Source organism: Meriones unguiculatus, chromosome 5, assembly GCF_030254825.1.
Source record: "Meriones unguiculatus strain TT.TT164.6M chromosome 5, Bangor_MerUng_6.1, whole genome shotgun sequence".
Taxonomy (NCBI): Eukaryota; Metazoa; Chordata; class Mammalia; order Rodentia; family Muridae; genus Meriones; species Meriones unguiculatus.
In genome coordinates, this window is record NC_083353.1 from 112,051,311 (window position 1) to 112,069,746 (window position 18,436).

The 18,436-nt window shown below is 41.9% G+C and overlaps 2 pseudogenes; one reads left to right on the plus strand and one right to left on the minus strand.

The window, feature by feature from the left end:
• The first annotated feature begins 9,378 nt into the window (after positions 1-9,378).
• Positions 9,379-10,221, plus strand: LOC110546070 (voltage-dependent anion-selective channel protein 2-like; annotated as a pseudogene).
• A 309-nt stretch (positions 10,222-10,530) lies between these two features.
• Positions 10,531-11,168, minus strand: LOC110546071 (translationally-controlled tumor protein-like; annotated as a pseudogene).
• Between the last annotated feature and the right edge of the window lie 7,268 nt (positions 11,169-18,436).

The window sequence follows — 18,436 nt, forward strand, 5'->3', positions numbered from 1 at the left end:
AAACCACCAGTTTTTAAATGTCAGCTGTCATACTTTTGCTTTTCATTTAAGACATTCATTGACACTCATCCAGGATATTACTTTTACTTGTATTATCTTTGTGACGTTTTGACATCAATGTAATACTCCGTTTATGAAAAATAATGTCGAGTTCCTTTTCACAGAGCTCTCAAAAAATACCATTATTACTGGAAATGTCATTGTTTAGTTTGGTGTGTCATTGTTTAGTTTACTCCATTGGTTGCTATGCTGAATGATATGTTCATTCAAGTAGAGTCCAGGCTGCAACCATCAGTTTTTGTTTTTTATTTTTATTTTTATTGTGTGTGTGTGTATTTATCCCACACAAATTTACAAAGAAAGATTCTGCTTCAACATAGGGGAAGAGCTATTTGCCTTGAATTCGGTGTATAGTCAGCAAAGGCTGTTTGTGCCTGGATGGAAGAAAAAGAAAGGAATTAATTCCTGGTAGCACACACTAAAGACACAGCAACCATCTAACATGATATTGGCAAATAATTCCATGTAGCCATTATATCTTTGTGCAAAAACGTAAGAAGTGTGAACTATATATTTTTAGTGAATTCACAAATAGAACATCAATTAATAAATGAAATTTTATCTAGAAAGTATTCTTTCCTAGAAAACTTGAGTTGCTTGACACTTTTCCTCTTTGGTTCTGTGTGTTTTATTATTAACTCATTAACTCACAAGAGAAATGCTTTTCCGCTTTATGGATAACACAGTGCCCAGAAAGACAACAACACTATGGACACTGAAACCACAGCTGAAAAAGTAGAGGTAAAGATTAACAGCCGAAAATTAATAGTATTCTTTTAGACAATGATTAAATCTTAATAATTCTTTCAATAATTATTTATTAAATATCTTATAGAAACAGTCCTAATTTTATAGGTACTAATGTACATATATTCTGTGTATGTTGTTTGTAGGTGTGTATGTTAATATATGTATGCTAGAAATATTCATACAATAGTCATATATATTTCAGATTTTACTTGAGGCATGGTAGGGAATGGTTGAAAGAGTTTCTGGAGCATGGAACGTTGTATTTTCCTTTCAAAGAACTTACTCTTTCTAAAAAGAGTGAAAGAGAGTTGGGGAGAAATGATATAGAGAGGGATATACAGTAGGAGGCTACTGCACCAATGAGAAAGGACCTTAGTGATTTAGATTTCTATAATGCTACTTACGATATGCAAAGACAGTGGATCAAGGAGAGACTTTTGATTTGTTGTTGAGCTTCAGGTAGGAAGGCAGAACTCTAAGGTGAAGCTATGGATTTGGAGTCTGAATAGGTAGATGAAAAGGAGGCAAATGGAGAACTATTTACGGGGTGGGATGTTGCTGGAGAAAGAGGAGAGACTAGCCCAGTGTAGTGGCTGACCCAAGTCTGTCTGGCTTTAGTGGGCAGGTGTTATGATGTAGAGCGTGTAAGGCACATTCTTTATGAACCACGTCAGATGCGTGCTCTCTGAAGATCAAGGCCAGCCACATGTGAACTCAGGCCAGGGCTGGGATTGAGAGCAGGTACACAGGCTGTTCTTGATGACTTCCCCAACTGCCTCCCACTCAGAAGAAGCCTGTCGATGGCAAAACTGCAAAGGAGCTCCAGGGTTCTTTCTTCTGCCCTAGCTATAAGAACAGATTCTCTTTTGTATGGCCTGATCTATGCCTCTGGGATGTGCACAAAGGGTCGGACACAAACTTTGGGCCAACTCTAAAAATGTTTCTGCTCCTAGGTATGGCTTGCAGCTAAAGGGGACAAAGCCTGACCCTTAGCCTTGGCACACCCCTGGGCACACACTGCCACTGAATGGGCAGAATGAAACTTCACACTTTCTTGCCCACTATCTACAGGATTCCTGCCAGTTCGCTGACCCCGTTCCACGTCACACCAGGGTGTAAGCACCACAGAGAGGGTGCTGCAGTTTTAGGCACTCCTGTCCCTATGCGACAACTGAGCACAGTGCTGGGGAAGAGGGCACATGCTTCTGTCTTCTCGCATGGTCAGGGTTGTCTTTACCAGAGGCACTTGCTGACACCAGCAGTGGTGACTGAGAAACTTCTTTCCCACAGCCGTGGCCACCACAGCCACTGCGGGAGTCCGTATACGATGAGCACCTCACTTGTTAGAGTACAACTTCCCTAGGGTGGCCCGTGGAGATGGTGGGTCTCTATAACTCTAGCATGGTGCACAATGTCTTTATTCATTAGCTGTAATAAGAATAAATCATAATTAAATAATAAACAGTTAATCACTTTAGTAATACTTAGATTTTTTTTATGATTAATAATTAATAATTTGTTATTATTTTTATTAGCCACAGGGATACTGTATATGATACCCAAAGCCTGTACTCAGCAAGAAGCCGGCATCCTTGAAAGAAGGGGCTTAGCAAGAAACTTGCTAAGGGGCTCTAAAAAATTGGTGGAGAACATGGGTCCATCAGCTGTGTAAGTCTCAAGGTAGGAGCATAGATAAAGAAACATTGTGCCTGAAAAAGAACAGACTCCAAAGAAGTCAATATGGATGAAATGACAATGTCAAAGAGTGATTTTAAGCAAGCCTCCTGAGTGCTAAGAGAATACGAATACATATGTCATGTTAGGAACCAGTTAATCTAGTGGTTAACCCAGAAAAGGAGGGAGATTTTGAAAAGTATCAAGTTGAAGTCTTGGGAGTAGAAAGGTTCCTATATATTGAAACAAATACAAAGGGATGGAAAGATTAGTCCGTAGTTAAGAGCACTGACTGCTCTTTCAGAGAGCCTGGGTTCAATTCCCAGCACCTACATGGCAGCTCCAACTTCAGTTAATTCCTTTTCCAGAAGACACAGCACCCTCTTCTGGCCTCTGTGAGTACCAGTCATGCATGTGGTACACAGACATACATGCAGGCAAAACACCCATATGCATAAAGTAATTTTAAAAATTTTAAATAAATTAAGGAAAACCTCAATCACAGAATAGTTCAAGTAGAAGAAAGAATATCCTGATTTGATACAAGTCTTTTGCAATGAATGAGTAACTAAACGAATCAGTAAATACATAGGAAACAATGGAGATATCATTCAAGACCTTCAAAGCATCATTAAATGGCAAATAACCACGCGTGAATTATCTTAAGGAGGTAAGAAAAAATTTCAGGACATATAAAATTGATTAAATATAATGATAGCTTTTAAAATCCCCAATCTTAAAAAAGATATGTATGTTTGTGTGCAGGATGCACATAGGACTCTAAACAGAGAGGATAAGAAAAGATTCCAATCAATGCTTATTACAGTCAAACCACCAAAGTCCAAGACAGAAGAATTTCTAAAATCACTACGAGAAAAATCACTAAGTCACACTTAAGGGTTATCTCATTGATCACAGCATTCTCAGCAGAAACCCTCTGGCCAGGAAGGAATGGAGTTATGCATAAGTCATGAAAGAAAATAACTGCCAACAAAAATATTATACTCGGCAAAAGTATCCTTTAGAAATGAAAAAGAAATGAAGGCCTTTCAAGATAGTAGCAGATGGAATTCATGACTACCAGGTGCACTTTTTGAAGGGGGCTTGGTAATCCTGTGTCGGAAGTGAGGAAGATTGCCTACCATCATGAAATCAAATCAAGGGGTGAGCCCTGCTGGAGGAGCAGACAAACACAACCGACATAGCTAGGAATCAAATATTAATACCACAAATCTTCCCTGCACAAATATGACCGAGAGAGGTTAGGAGGGGACAAAGAACATTCAAAACAGTGCGGAGAATTGAGTTGCTCTTAGTCATCAATAATGTTTGAATATAAATACACTAAATTTACTAATTCAAAGTTGCAGAGCGAACAGACGGGAAAAAGATTAAAAAAAATTATGCTGTTTACTGGAAACTCAGCATGCTTTGCATTTCTGTGGAGGCTAAAGACATTGAATGTCTTTTCGTGCATTTGCTGGCCGCTTACATTTCATCTGAAAGAGTGCCTGCTCAGCTTATTGCCTATCCATTGACAGGGCTGCTTGTCTTTTGGTGTTTGAGGTTTTTGTTTTGTTTTGTTTTTGTTTTGGTCTTTTTAATTCTCTTTATCTTCTGGATGTCAGCGCCTGTTAGCCATATGTCTAACAAAGATTTGCTCCCATTCTGTAGGCTGCCTCTTCCTCCTCTTAATTGCTTCTGCCCTGTTCAGAGCATTTCAACTGAGCCTGAGGACTGCCAGTTTGGTCCACCCTACCAGGTACAATGCTAGTGCATGCTAGGGAAATGCTAGTCAGCTGCATTCCATTAAATGACTCTGGGCCTGGAGGCTGTAGCAAGCAGTTAAATAGAAATCTTGGGGCGAGGAATGGAGTTTCAAGTGCTCCCACAGGCTCCAGCCATGCTGATCTCTGAAGCCGCACCCTCTCTTTGCTCTTCTCAGACATTGGGCCAAAGTTCCTGTCTTAGATAGGGTTTTCTTGCTGTGAAGAGACACCAGAATCAAGACAACTCTTATAAAGGAAAATGTTTAACTGGGGCTGGCTTCCAGGTTCAGAGGTTCATTCCCTAAGCATCATGGTTGGAAGCATGGCAGTGCGCAGACAGACGTAGCTTTGGAGGAGTGAAGCCTTTCACGTCTTGATCCACAGGCAGCGGGATCTGTATACTACACTGGGCATAGCTTGAGCATATATGAGACCTCAAAGCCCACTTCCACAGTGACCCAATTTCTCCAACAAGGCCACACTGCTCCAACATGGCCACACCTCCTAATAGTGCCAAGCATTCAGGCACATGAGTCTATTCTTATTCCAACCTTCACAGCTCCCAAATGTAACCATCCCCAGATTTCTTCTCCAGTGCTAGGACTGTGCTTGTGACTCTGTTTCTAAGTCACAACCGCTCTGATTCTCTGGGCTGTCACTCAAGCTGTGGAAAGGTAGAGACCTCTGAGGCTGGGATGTACAGAGAAGAAAGCACCTCTGTGCTCCTGAGCTGAAAGATTTACCGTAAGATTTCTCTTAAGAGGGATCCCCACTAAGGCACAGCCGAGCAGAGTAGAAATGAGGGGCACCATTTTCTAGCATCTGTTTGCTGCACACATCACACAGCTCTCACATCAACCACTGTTCTTGAAGAGTGAGTGTGTGACTGTGGGGTCTTTTGTCTAAAGTCCCACCGGGTTGATTTCCCCCCTTGTCTACCTCTTTGCTTTACACACTCCCTCAGGATCAGTCGTTTCTTTTACAAATCTAAGGTTTGGAATTTCTGGGTCTTAACCTAGTCCTTGTCCCTCCTGGACCTTTCCACACTATCCACCTCCATGTGTGGTCACGAGGCTCCTGGGAAATCTGGATGTCTCTAACCTACCACCTTCCCTCTTCAAGTGCCATTATTTTCGATGACATCTGTATTCAGTAATTGTATCTTCACCTGTGCTCTCTTCCTTTGTGATGACGTACAGTCGCACTGACAGGTTCCCGGGTCTTGAGAACATTTTCTGAGGATTTAAACACAGGCTTTCCCTCCACTTTAAATCTGTATAACTGGCTTCCTCCCTTTCTGTAAGGGTGAAAGGAAATGGCCCTGGAAATCTGAACACTCAGTCCAGACCGCTTCGTATCTTTTGAGTCAGAATTTACCATCACATCAAATCACCTTACTTATTTGCCTGTGTATTTTTGGCTTGTATTTTCCCACAGGAATGTAAGCTCCTCAGCAGCAGAAAGTTATATTGTTTTTGTGCAACACAGAACAGTTCTAGGGACATAGTGTGCCCTGAAATGCTTGGTTTTGTTTGACTGTTTTGATGGCAATGAAACCCTTAGGACCCAGTGAAGAGCCTCATTCTCTGTAGATCCTTGAGAGCTGACCGAGTGAAATTCTAAATATTGTGCCCCATTCCCTACTGAATATCTTCAAACAGATGCCTGGAAATAAGCCCAAATTCTGTACATTTAGGAGTCTTTTTCTGCTTCACTCCAATTTGCAACTAACAAGACCATGTTTTCATTTCGGTTTAAGACCTGGGGTCATCCTCTAAAACTGGAAAGAAAAATATACACCTGCTTAATGAGGTTTTGAACACATACAGTTGACCCAGACAAAGTGCTAATCACGAATGTTTGTCACAGAGTATCCGGAATATTAGCTACCCCAGCATTCACTGACTCTAAAATTAAAGGTCTCAACGTTTGAAGTCAAGATATGTTTTACCATCAATATATGCTTATTTATTTGGATGAGATTTTTTTCCCCTTAAATAGTACATTGGATAATTGTGTCCTTTATGTTGGTGATGTCTTAGAAGTGATAGCACGCAGAATTATAATTTCTTTCTCAAATGCACTATTAATACCGGAATGTTATAAAGTCATGTAAAATATATTAAAAGTCCGTATTTTTCCCCCCTCCCTAATGTTGTAACTGTAGCTTTGGATCTCATCTGAGCACTCCTCATTCCTCTATTGTCCTTCCCCAACATTTACGCCATAGATTCTCCCACGCACTGTTGACACAGTTGCCTACAAAATTAATTCCGAATTCCTTCTTATGAGACTTAAGCTCTGATTCTGTCTAATTTTACCTCTTGGCCCCAGTCAAGCTTAGTCTCCTTTATTTGCAGTTTGTCTAAAACGTCATGATATTTCATAATCTCATGTCTTCTTCCACATTGCCTTATCTCCAGAATGTTTCACATCTGCGTGTGCGTTAACCAGGAATTCCTCTGGCAACAAACAATAGGAAAGTGGCTTCAAGCTCCTTAAACAAGCAGAGGTCCATAGGTTGATATTTCAAGGCTGAGAGCTTGACGTGATTGCTCAGTCATGCTGGACAGGAGCCAGGCCTCTTCTGTCTTTCATACCTGCTTAGCAAGCAGATCTTTGTCCTGACACTGGTGCTTGAACTTTTCAAGACAGACACTGAACTCCAAGCAGACATCTACTTGCCATGGGGAAAGAATAAGAAAAGCCAGGGAGCACACTGCAATTAGAAAGCATAAAGTCCCTGTCCATAAGCCCCACTTGGCAGTTTTATGCTTGATTCTTGTGCCGGCTAGTTTTATGTCAACAAGACAAAAGCTAGAGTCATTTGGGAAAAGGGACTTTTGATTGAGAAAACACCTCCATAAAATTGGCCTTTCCGCAAGCCTGTGATACATTTTCTTAATTAGTGATTGATGTGGAAGTGTTCAGGACATTGTGGGCAGTGGTCCTGGATTCTAGAAGAAAGCAGGCTGAACAAGCTGTGGGAAAGCAAGCTGGGAAGCAGCACCCCTTCATGGCCTCTGCCTCAATTCTTGCCTCCATATCTCTGCTTTGAGTTCCTGACCTGACTTGTTGTTTTAATGAATGAAAATCCCACCCATTCGATTTTTACCAATAAGACTCAGGAGCCAGATGCTGGGGTGGAAGCCTGCTAGCTCATAGAGGCAGAGAAAGTGCCCAGCTGGCCTTTCTCAGCTCACGTCCCAGAAGCAAAAGGCCAAAAGGCCAAAGCTAAAAGCTTGCTAGCTCAGCTGACATCCCAGGGAGAAAAGGCCTGCTAGCTTAGTTGACAGCCCAGTAGAGAAACCCAAAAGCTAAAAGCAAAAGGGCGAAAGCTAAAGGCCAAAGGGCTGAATAGCCCCTTTTCCACGATATTTTAAATACCCTTCTCTCCTCCCTGCTTAATCCCTGTCAGCTGGTTTCTCCATCTGCCTCTCGACCTAGGGTTAAATTTACTAAATCCTGTGTATGAAAAGTTCTTGGATTAAAGGTGTGTGCTAGGGATGAGCCACACCAAATAAAAGACAGGATTTTACAGTTCACTGTCTCGGAGTTCGCAATGGGATCAACTATCCTGCAACACCTCATGTTTCTGGATGATGAACTACAAGCTGCAGGATGAAATAAACTCCTTCCTCCCCAAGTTGCTTTTGGTCATGACGTTCTGTCTCACTAACAGAGACCCTAAGACAAACCTCACTGGCCAGACTATATATCACATACTCACTACCAGTTTGAACATTAGCCTGAGAAAAGATTGCTCTCTGAGCAGCGTCTCCCGGGACTGGTGGGCATTGGGAAACAACTGGGAAAATGTCTTTCCATTTTCTTGATACTCATATCAAAACTTGTGTCTTTGAAATATATATATATACCTATATATAGATAGATATAATTTTCCTTTCATCATAATATCCATATTTAACAAGCTCTTCATACACAATACCTACTACTGACCATTGTAGAGTTGTATAGCAATGGCCCAAATCCTTCAGTTTTTGAAGTTATATCCACTATTTGTCTTTGAGCCGATATTTTTGCACCTATCTATCTATCTATCTATTTATTTATTTATTTGAGGTTGTAAGCTCTCAAAGCGTGCCCCCAGTGATATTCTTCTTCAGCAAGGCCACCTTTTCCTCTGAGCCACCCAGGCATTAAAAAAAAAAAAAAAAAAAAAAAAGCAGCCTGGAATGTGAAAACAAAAAACAAACAAAAAAACAAACCCAAAAACTTGTCAATCATATGTCTGACAAGAGACTAGTATAATCTATAAAGAATTTCTGTACTTGTACAGCCACCACCACAACAACAAAATCAGCCTGCGTTCATAAGTTGGCAAGCGCCTTGGACAGACATTTCTCCAGAGACCTGGTACAGATAGCTAGGAGGTATGCGGGCTAGTGCTTAATGCCACTACTCCACGCAGAAATGCAAACCACAGGGACATGCCACAGATCTGCTGATGGTCCGTGTTAAAAAAACAAAAAGACACGAAAATAAGAAATATGGATGAGAACGGAGAGAAACTGTCACTCTTGTGCCCTGATTGTTAGACTGTGGAAATCGGTTATTGAAAAGAATATGAAGTTTTCTCAAAAATTTTAAAGGGATGCCCGATTTCAGCATTCCTACTTTTAGGCAGACTGCCCTTCCTGAGTGTCTGTGAGAGCTTGGTTTTAGGGCATTATCAGATACCAAAGTCCTTGGATGGGCAAGTCCTTAATGTAAAATGTAGTGTTTGTAGTAGTTTGTATGCAATTGACATACACTGCCCTTTATGCTAAAAATCAGACTATTAGGTTATTTATAATGCCTAATACCAAAAGCCACACAAGCAGAAGGCAGATGTTATTATTAGCAGTTACGGAGAGGGGAGGTGAAAGAATTGTTGATAAACGGATATAAAGTTTCAAAGTCAGGTGATGAGAATCAAAGCTGCACTCTCCAGCTAGAGCGGCTGCAGTGCAACTTCCAGTGAGCGGCTTCAGCCAAGAGCCAAGCCTGGGAGGCAGCACCCCTTGGGACAGGCGCAGATCACCCCCCCTCCACCCCCCAACCTCCCCTGCCGCTGCCTGGGCTCTCAACTCCACTGCTGTTTCACCATGGCAGACTGATGTATATGGACCAGCCCACAGCCATCTGTATCCCTCCTGTGTGTGTTGACCTTGGCAAAGCTTCGAGAGGTATTTTCAACAGTGGATTTGGTTTGGGGTTGGTAAAGCTGGTTGTGCAAACAAAGTCACGCAGTGGTGTGGAATTTTCAACAACTGGTTCATCTAATTACAGATGCTAGCAAGGTTACTGGGACCTTGGCGACCAAATACAAATGATGTATGGTCAGACTTTCACAGACAAATGGAATGCTCAGGGAGCAGAGGCTGCAACTGAAGACCAGATTTGCCAAGGGTTGAGACGGGCGTTTGATACGACCTTTTCCACGAACACAAAAAGAAGAGCGGTAAAATCAAGTCTGTTTACAAGAGAGGAAGCGAAAACCTTGACTGTGACGTTGTGTTTTATTTTGCTGTACCTGCAATTCACGTTCAGCAATCTTTGGTTAGAGGGTTGGCTTGCTGGGTGCGAGTTAAACTTTGATGGTGCCACGTGATAGACAAGGCGTAACTTTGCATTAGGCTACAGGACTGAGCACTTTCAGTTACACACTAATGCCAGCCGTGGGACAGAATTTGGAGAATCAGTTTATCAGAAAGTATGTAAAGATTTTGACATGCCGGTAGAACTTAGCTTGGACATCAGGTTCCCAACTGCACTCGTTTCCGGGGCGCCTCGTCCGCTACCGTTGCTGGGAAGGTCAGCAACCCTAGCTTAATTGGAGCGGGCTATACTCAGACCCTCACGCCTAGAGTGAAACTCACTCTCTGCTCTGGCAGACAGGACGCGCTTTAATACCGGACGTTACAAACTTGGGCTTGCCTTGGAATTGGAGGATTTATCCGGTTGAAGGAAACTTTCGGGAACAGTTAGTTATCTTTGGCCTTAATATATTTCCATGTGTCCATCAGGCCCTCCCCTCTCCCCAAGAAGGTGATCACATCAGAGGCTGATTAAACAAGAACTGTGTTTTAAATAGTTAGACAGTCATTTGTTGGCTGGTTTCTAGTTATCCGTGCTGCCATCATGCAGCCACCTCTATATCATTTAAATGTATTTAACTCTTTTTTTATTTAAATGCACTTTATTTTTAGACAACCCACATGACATGTTTTTTTTTTCTTACAAAAACAATGCCTCCACTCCAAATAAATCAAAATAAAAGCTCAAGATGACATCAGTCCCGTTTGTCTTAAGTGCTGGTGTTGAATGGATGGTAAGCAGCAGCCAGTTACGATGACAGGTGATAGGTCCAATTTGTTAACATTTTTTCCATCTCTAAGCCATCCTTAAAGAAAATCATGGAGTCACACCACCTTCACGGTAGTCCAGGAGAGCAACCATACCATCTGGATTCATGTTTTCACCAATAAAAAAGCTGGTAGTTATTGAAGTTAGCAAGGGTGTGCTTAATTTGCTCTGCAGCCCCAGCCATAAAAGGCTTTACTCTTTCTGGTTTCTGTTCTTCAAGTTTGCCTGTGAGTGATTTCACGTAATCTTTGATGTCCTTTTTGTAGGCCTCTTTTGTGAGGCTGGTTTCTTGTCAGTGATGGTTCATGCCAATATCAACACCGGTGACTACTGTGCTTTAGGTACCTTCTGCGGTAGCATCTCCACCAATGAGCGAATCATCGATGTTACCCTCTGTCCTACTGACCATCTTGCCCTCCACCTGCAGGCACAGCCCGGCCTCGATCTCCCGGAACTTGTAGATGTAGGAGAACAGCTTGTCATGGCTGATGAGTCCCGGTAGATGATCATGGTGGCGGCTGGGGACGGCGGAGCGAGCCTGACAGCGTGGAGCAGCTGTGCAGCTGGAGTGGCGCTCAGGGGCGGGGGGAGGGGGAGTGGGCAGAAAAACTGTATTTAAAAAACTCTTAAATGTGCTACTCACCAATAATGAAATAGACGTTGATGAAAAGGAAACAAGAAAAATCCGTATGTATAATATAAATGATATATATGATACACACATCATTTATCTATACATATAGAGAGAGGGAAAGGGAGGGAGAGAGATGGGTTAAATACTTGGGGCAACACATATCTTACATTCTCTGTCTCATTTTTTTGTATATTAGCATAAATATGACTTACTTTTATCACCTAATAAATATTTGGAAAAACTAAAAATATTCCAGTTATTTTCTTCTCTTCACTTCTCAATTCTTAGTAGAATTAGCCAGACACTTTCTAATGGTTTTTGTAAAGATGGTAGAAATATGACTAACACAGTTCATAAGGAGAAAGGGAGATGAGAAGAAGGGGCTGATGGCAGGAGCTTAGTGTGCCCACAGGGGCCTCCTGGTGGTGCCCCAGCACTTAGTGAGCCCGCAGTAGGCTCCTGATGGTGCCTTAGAACTCAGTGTACCCACAGAGCCTCAGCACTTAGTACCCCCACAGTGGCTTCATGGTGATGCTCCAGAACTTAATATCCCAGCTGTAGTCCTCTCCCTCATCCCCTCCCAGTCCCACCCTCCCTCTCTCATCTCCTCCCATGCCCCTCTCCAAGTCCACTGATGGGGAAGAACCTACCCTTCCATCTGACTCTAGCTTATCAGGTCTCATCAGGAGTGGCTGCATTGTTTTCCTCTGTGGCCTGGTAAGGCTTCTCCCCACTTAGGGGGAGGTGGTCAAAGAGCAGGCCAATCAGTTCATGTCAGAGACAGTCCCTGTTCCCATTACTAGGGAACCCACTTGGAGACTGAGCTGCCATGGGCTGCATCTGTGCAGGGGTTCTAGGTTATCTCCATGCATGGTCCTTGGTTGGAGTATCAGTCTCAGAAAAGACCCCTGTGCCCAGATTTTATGGTTCTGCTGCTCTCCTTGTGGAACTCCTATCCCCTCCAGGTCTTACTATCTTCCCCTTCTTTCATAAGATAGCAGTAGCCTTTAGTAGCACCCTTTATCAATATCCTTTAGCAGCAACTTTTAGAAGCATCCTTTGACATCATCCTTAAACAGCATTCTTCAGCAACACCCTTTATCGTATCCCTTAGAAGCATCCTTTAGCAACATCCCTTTGAAGCTTTCTTTAGCACCATCAATTTGCAATATCCTTTAGCAATGTCTTTTAGAACATCCTTAAACAACATTCTTTTTATTTGACAGAATGTGAGGTTCATCTTGCAATTCTTACCAAAAAATGTCATTGAATTACACCTAGAAACAGTAGTTACACATTTTAAGGGATGGTGTAAAATATCTATGAAGAGTCTTCATTCCATTTGCTTCATAAACAAGAAAAATCCAAGTTCTAGAAAATGTCATTGTATTAAGCATATGTTTCATGGAAGAAAAACACTATATCAGGCTAAATGAGGGAGTATAAAAGCTGTTACAAAGTTATAGGGTATGCCAACAAGAAATATTTAAATTATTTTTCCTAACAAAAATGAACATTTTTACTTTGTAACAAAAATTAAAACACATTAACTTGAGAAAAGACATTATAATGTTTATCTAATTAATAGAATTTGAAGCTGGCATTTGCTACTTTGTGGGTTTCTTTCCCTCTTCTACCTCTCTCCACCTCTTTTTCCCTTTCAACCCCCTAACACTGGATAGGAGAGAAAAAAAGAATAGAGGAGAAAGGGGGAAGTGTTATCATTACACTACTTCCTGCTGATTAGGGCCATTGAGTTCCTTGGGGCAAGTTTGATCTTTGCCGTCAGGATATCTAATTTCTTCTTCTTGTCACTTTGCACATAACTACTCGACAAACAGCAACCAATAGCAACCACCAACAAGCCACAAACAGCAATAACCCTTCTCGAGGCCCTAACATTTATTTACTCTCTGAAGAATTCCCAGAATTCCAAACATCAGACACTTGCAGAAACTATCTGCAGTTGGCAAAATCACATTCTTGCAGAGCATGAGGCAAATCATAGTCAGCTGCTGTGATGCAGCCCCATATCCCACACCTGGGTTTGAAACAAAAAGATATTCTCTCTCTTTTTCTTTGATTTTTCAAGACAGGATTTCTCTGTGTAGCCTTGGCTGCCTGGAATTCACAGCAATTCACCCACCTCTGCCTCTCTGAGTGCTGGAATTAAAGGTGTGTGCCACTATGTCCAGCTACAAAAATGTTCTTATGATAGTTCTGCGCTTCTTAAAGAAACCAAAATTCTCTCTACATTTCCCCCTTCCTGTTTTAAGCCAATAAGTATGCTGTATATAGTGGGAGATGATAAACAGAGGCATTTTCAGTGAACTAAATGCTTTTCAGATCAATGGCCAAAGTTTTCAGGAGACCTCTCCTGCTCAGTTCTAGTGTTTGTAAAGTTTTGATGGTATCCGCATTTTTTCATTTCCTGTGGAAATATAAACAAATTTGCATCGCCAGTGCAAAACTTTTGCTGGTTTCCATTCTGATGTTAACACATCCTTATAATATATAGGTTGATTTAATTTCACTTTTTTTTTCCTATAACCCAGTGACTCTCAGCTTCTTTAGTCTGAAACTGCTCTTAATTTTTGCTGTAGGGCCTCATCAAGCCCCCAAAGTTGTTTCCTGATGGCAAGAAAGTGCCTTGAACATCTTTCTTGGACCTACATTCATTGTCCCAGTGGCAGCCCTTACCACATTGCCTGCACATCCCTGGAAGCCTAGGCCCTCTTTCTGTATTATATTTAGAAAACTCACTGCTGCTAGAAACAGCTCGTTCACTTTCTGAGCTCAAAGTACTTTATTTCTTGCAGTGAAAGCACTGGGAATTTTGAGATCTAAGACTGTTAGTGGCTTGGTCACAGTTTCTTCACAAACTGCTGGACTTCTTGTAATTGAAGCATCAGGCATTTTGATATCTGAGACCTTTGGCTACGGCTTGACCTATGATATTAGCACGGTACATGTGAGAATCGATATTGGTCATTTCTCTTATCCATTCATCCATAGGCACTGCTTGTTGCTGATGCCTTTAATGTTTTAATACCTTTTTTTTTTTTTTTTACATTTGGTATTCACATTTTCATATGCCAAGGTCTCTATCAACACCTGTCTTGCGTTAGGGTCTGATACGGCTTTGTCCATAGGTGAGATTAATCTTTTTTAAACAACTAATGAAGGATTCTCCAGAGCCTTGTATATCTTTATCAGTAAGGCAGACCTTTTACCAGGCTCCTCAACTTTGTCACAAGCTCTTAAAGCTGCTAAGCAACATTGTTCTATAGTGGCATCATCAAATCGAGTCTGTTCTTGTCTATCGGAGTACCCAGCAGCTGATCTTTTACTATATTCATCCCTCTCACTCTATTTCACTATTCAATATTCACTGCTTCTTCCCCGAACCATGTTAACCATTGCAGCTGTGGGCCAGCATCTGGTACCTCGGTCACCGATCCCTTCCAGTCTTGGGGAATAATTTTGAGTAGCCCAGTCATTCAGAATTTGTTTCATACAAGGCAAATGCATTTCCTATGAAATCATGGCTCTTTTTTTTAAAAAAAATAACCTTAGATCTATTATTTCTATAGGATACCATTCTATCTTGTCATAACCTGTTCCATCCCGTTAGCAGGCGTATGCGGCATGACTACTGAAAAAAGTTATGGTGATTTAACCCTTTTTCTCGAAACGGATTTTTTTCTCAGACCATCCTCCAGCTGTTTAGCCATTCTCTGACCTGACCACACTCTGGAGCAGTTTCTTTCCCTCTTTCCACCTGCAGGAAACTTCTCTCTTGCCTGGTCACAGGAACTGAGCCCTTTTGTTCTCCCTTTTCTGGTGCTACTCGCCTCCCAAGCGCTTCCATTTATTTCCACCCACAATTTTCCAACTGCTCGGCCTTTAAAAGTATAATTTTGCTACTGTTATGAATCATAATTTAGATATCTGATAGGCAGACTATCTGATATGCGACCCCCCTCAAGGGGGTCGTGACCCAGAGTTTGAGAACTACTTCTAAGACAAAGTAAGCCGTAAGTGACAGACATGGATCTTAGAAGTGCCAATGATGCCAAGCAGCTCAGAGACCACTGACTTCAAAAGTGACAGGTCTGTTCTGTGTCCTCTCCAAAAGCTAGTGACATTCTAAAAGATGACAATGGGAACATGGTATTGTCTTTCATACTGCTGGCAAGAGATTATATTTCTGCACAGATGCCATGAAAGTGGGTATAAAATCTTTTACAAGGCTGTACTTTTAGCGGACATCATATAGACACATCAATTAAAATGTGTCTGCTGGGGCTGGAAAGATGGCTCAGTGGTTAAGAGCACTGGCAACTTTTCCGAAGGGCTGAGTTTGATTTCTAGCTCACAACCAACTGCAGCTCCAGTTCCAGGAGACCTGATACCCTCCCTTGACCTCTGTAAGTTCCACATGTGCATGTGATACAGAGAACTACATGCAGGCCCAACATTCATACACATAAAACAGACTAAAATAAACCTTGAAAAACAAAACAAAACAAAAACACATCTGTGAGACTTCAAAAAATGTGCATAGTGTGTTTGGAGGAATTTTATTGGTTGTAGTAAGCTAGGTTAGCCTAGGCACTAACTCCTCCATATTTTAGTGTAGGGTCTACCACAGCGGGCATCTGGCTGCAGGGGTCAGTTGTCTTTGGGAACCTCAGGGAGCAAATAGAATTTAAGTGAGAAGACAAAAGATGTTAAACTTGTGATAACTTGAGGAGTCTATGGAAAGGACGTTGTTAGAATAGAAACGCCTGGGAATCAGTCTGCTTTTATCTCCACCACTGGGATTTCACTAAAAGTTAAGAGAGTTAATGAGGTAGCACAGGCAAGATGTGCTTAAACCTGAGAGCACCATTGTGGACGCACGCTGGCCCTCGTTTCTCGCTCTGAGCCTGCAGTTCAGTGTTCTGACTTGGTGAGTGTCACTGGGCCAGCAACTTAACTTTCTCATTTTGAAAATGGTTAACGTGTAAACAGCTGCAGTGTCCTGACCACCACCAGGGACAGAGGATGTATGTGTTCCTATGCTCTTTTGTCTTAGGCAATGTGACCTAGTGTACATCAGATGCAAAAACAGAGCTTTCTAGTCCCCATAAATGTATTTGCAGTGTGAGGAGGAATGTATTTTTCCTTACTGATTTCGATTAAGGCCTATCTGTCTCCTAATCTTGTTTATTTTTCTCGACTCCCAAATATCCTTCCATATTCTCACTGCCATATGCCTCCCATGTTCTGTGCTCTTCCTTTCTGTTTCACGAGCTGCCTTTCTTATTTCCTTACTTTCCATTACCCTACACCATCTTTCTATCTGTAAACACTTGCAAAGTTCTTCCAAGTTGTGTGAAACCCATCCTTGTGTTCCCTTCCTCACGAGGGATGGTCTATTCAGGTAAGGCCAATGATAATTTTTCTCTCCTGGAAGTATTTTGGACCCTGTTCATATGGCAAAACCCACAGAAGGTTTGAATGACCTCTTTTCAACCTTTCATTTAAAATAGAAAGATGAATTTTCTCTAGTGTGATAACATTCACAGGTTGAAGGTCACTGCTGCAGCTTAGGGTCCATTTAGCCCTGTGAAGCCGGACAGCACTGGTGTTAGATTTCAGACGCTCTGGCAAGACAGCTGAGGTCCGCAGCAGATTACCTGGATGGCCAGGGTCACATGGTTCAGTCACAACTGAGGCCCTGGTGACCTGGCAACTCATTGCTCCACCCAGTTACCAACGTTTTCTCCTCATCTTCCCCCACCCCAAGTGAAATAGGTCTGAAAACTTTTTCTGTTTATGACTATGTGGGGAATCGGATATGTGAGGAGAGAATGTTCCTCCATACACAGACATTATTATTAGTTATTATTATTGTTATTATTTCCACTCATGAGAACAGTATGAGGCAAATAAATTCCTTCTCAGTATTCCAGGCTCTCCTAATCATGATTACACCTGGAGAGTTGACTTCTATTAGTTTCTACACATGAAACAAAATTGCTTTTCTGTGCCTGGCTTGTCTCACTTAACATAGTATTCTGGAGTTCCATCATTTGTTGAAAATCACACAAAATAACTGGATAGCGCTCCATCAGGATACACATTCCTAGTGCGTTTGCTCATCGTGTCCTCTGAGTCTCCCTCTGAAAGGATTACTCCTTCTCCACACGTGTTTTGGATTTTTACCTGTGGTTGTGGTAATATCCTCACGAGAGAAACCTTAAGGAGAAAAGTTTATTCTGGCCCAGGGTTTAGGGTTGTTGCATCATGGTGGGAAAGTCAAAACAGAAGGACTATGGTGCAGCTGGACACATCACACCCACAGCAGAAGCAGCCTGCGAGTGTGAACTAAGCATGGGGCCAGGGCTCAGTTTACTTTCTCCGTTTTCACACTGTCCAAGGCTAAGGTGGCCAAGGTAATCCTTACAGGTCACCCAGAGGCCCGTCTCCTAGGTCATCTAGAGTCTGCCAAACTGACCGCTCACTTTAGCCATCACAACAGGCCGACCTCTCCCTCATATCGGCTGCTCCTACTCAGCATTTATAGAAGAAACGCTTTATTTACATGTGTTCCAGACTCTCTGCTCTTTAGGAACCTTCCTCTCATTCTGCATCTCTGATAGACACACCCTTCCATTTTCTGCTTTTCAGATCAACTACAGAACTCTCTCCTGTTTATCAATGCTCCCTTGTTCCTGGATGAAGCTTCTGCTTCACACAGACACTGAAATGGATGGACCTCAGTCTCCTCATCCCTGATCTAGAGGAATAGCTGTCATTCTACAATTTAATTTCACAGGGACATTGGACACAAACAGCCAGAGGTTTGGCAGTGGCGACCTTCACTATTCATCTTCACAGTTTATGAGTGAGGGATCAAGTAAATGTTATTAACTTTTATCCATCCTGTTTAAGAAATCATCCCTGAAAATGCTTGTTTCTAGGATGTAAAAAAAATAACCAAAATTCTGCTACAATTTGAATCAAGATGTTATAAAGTGAGACCTTTATATTTATAATTTTTATTGCTATTGTTACTGATGCCATGGCATGAATTCACAATCACACTGATGTGGTAAAATTGCTTTCCTGTTAGAATGGTTCTTTTTTGAGACTCTCCTGAGCTTCCTTCGTCTTGATTTTTGCTTTATTT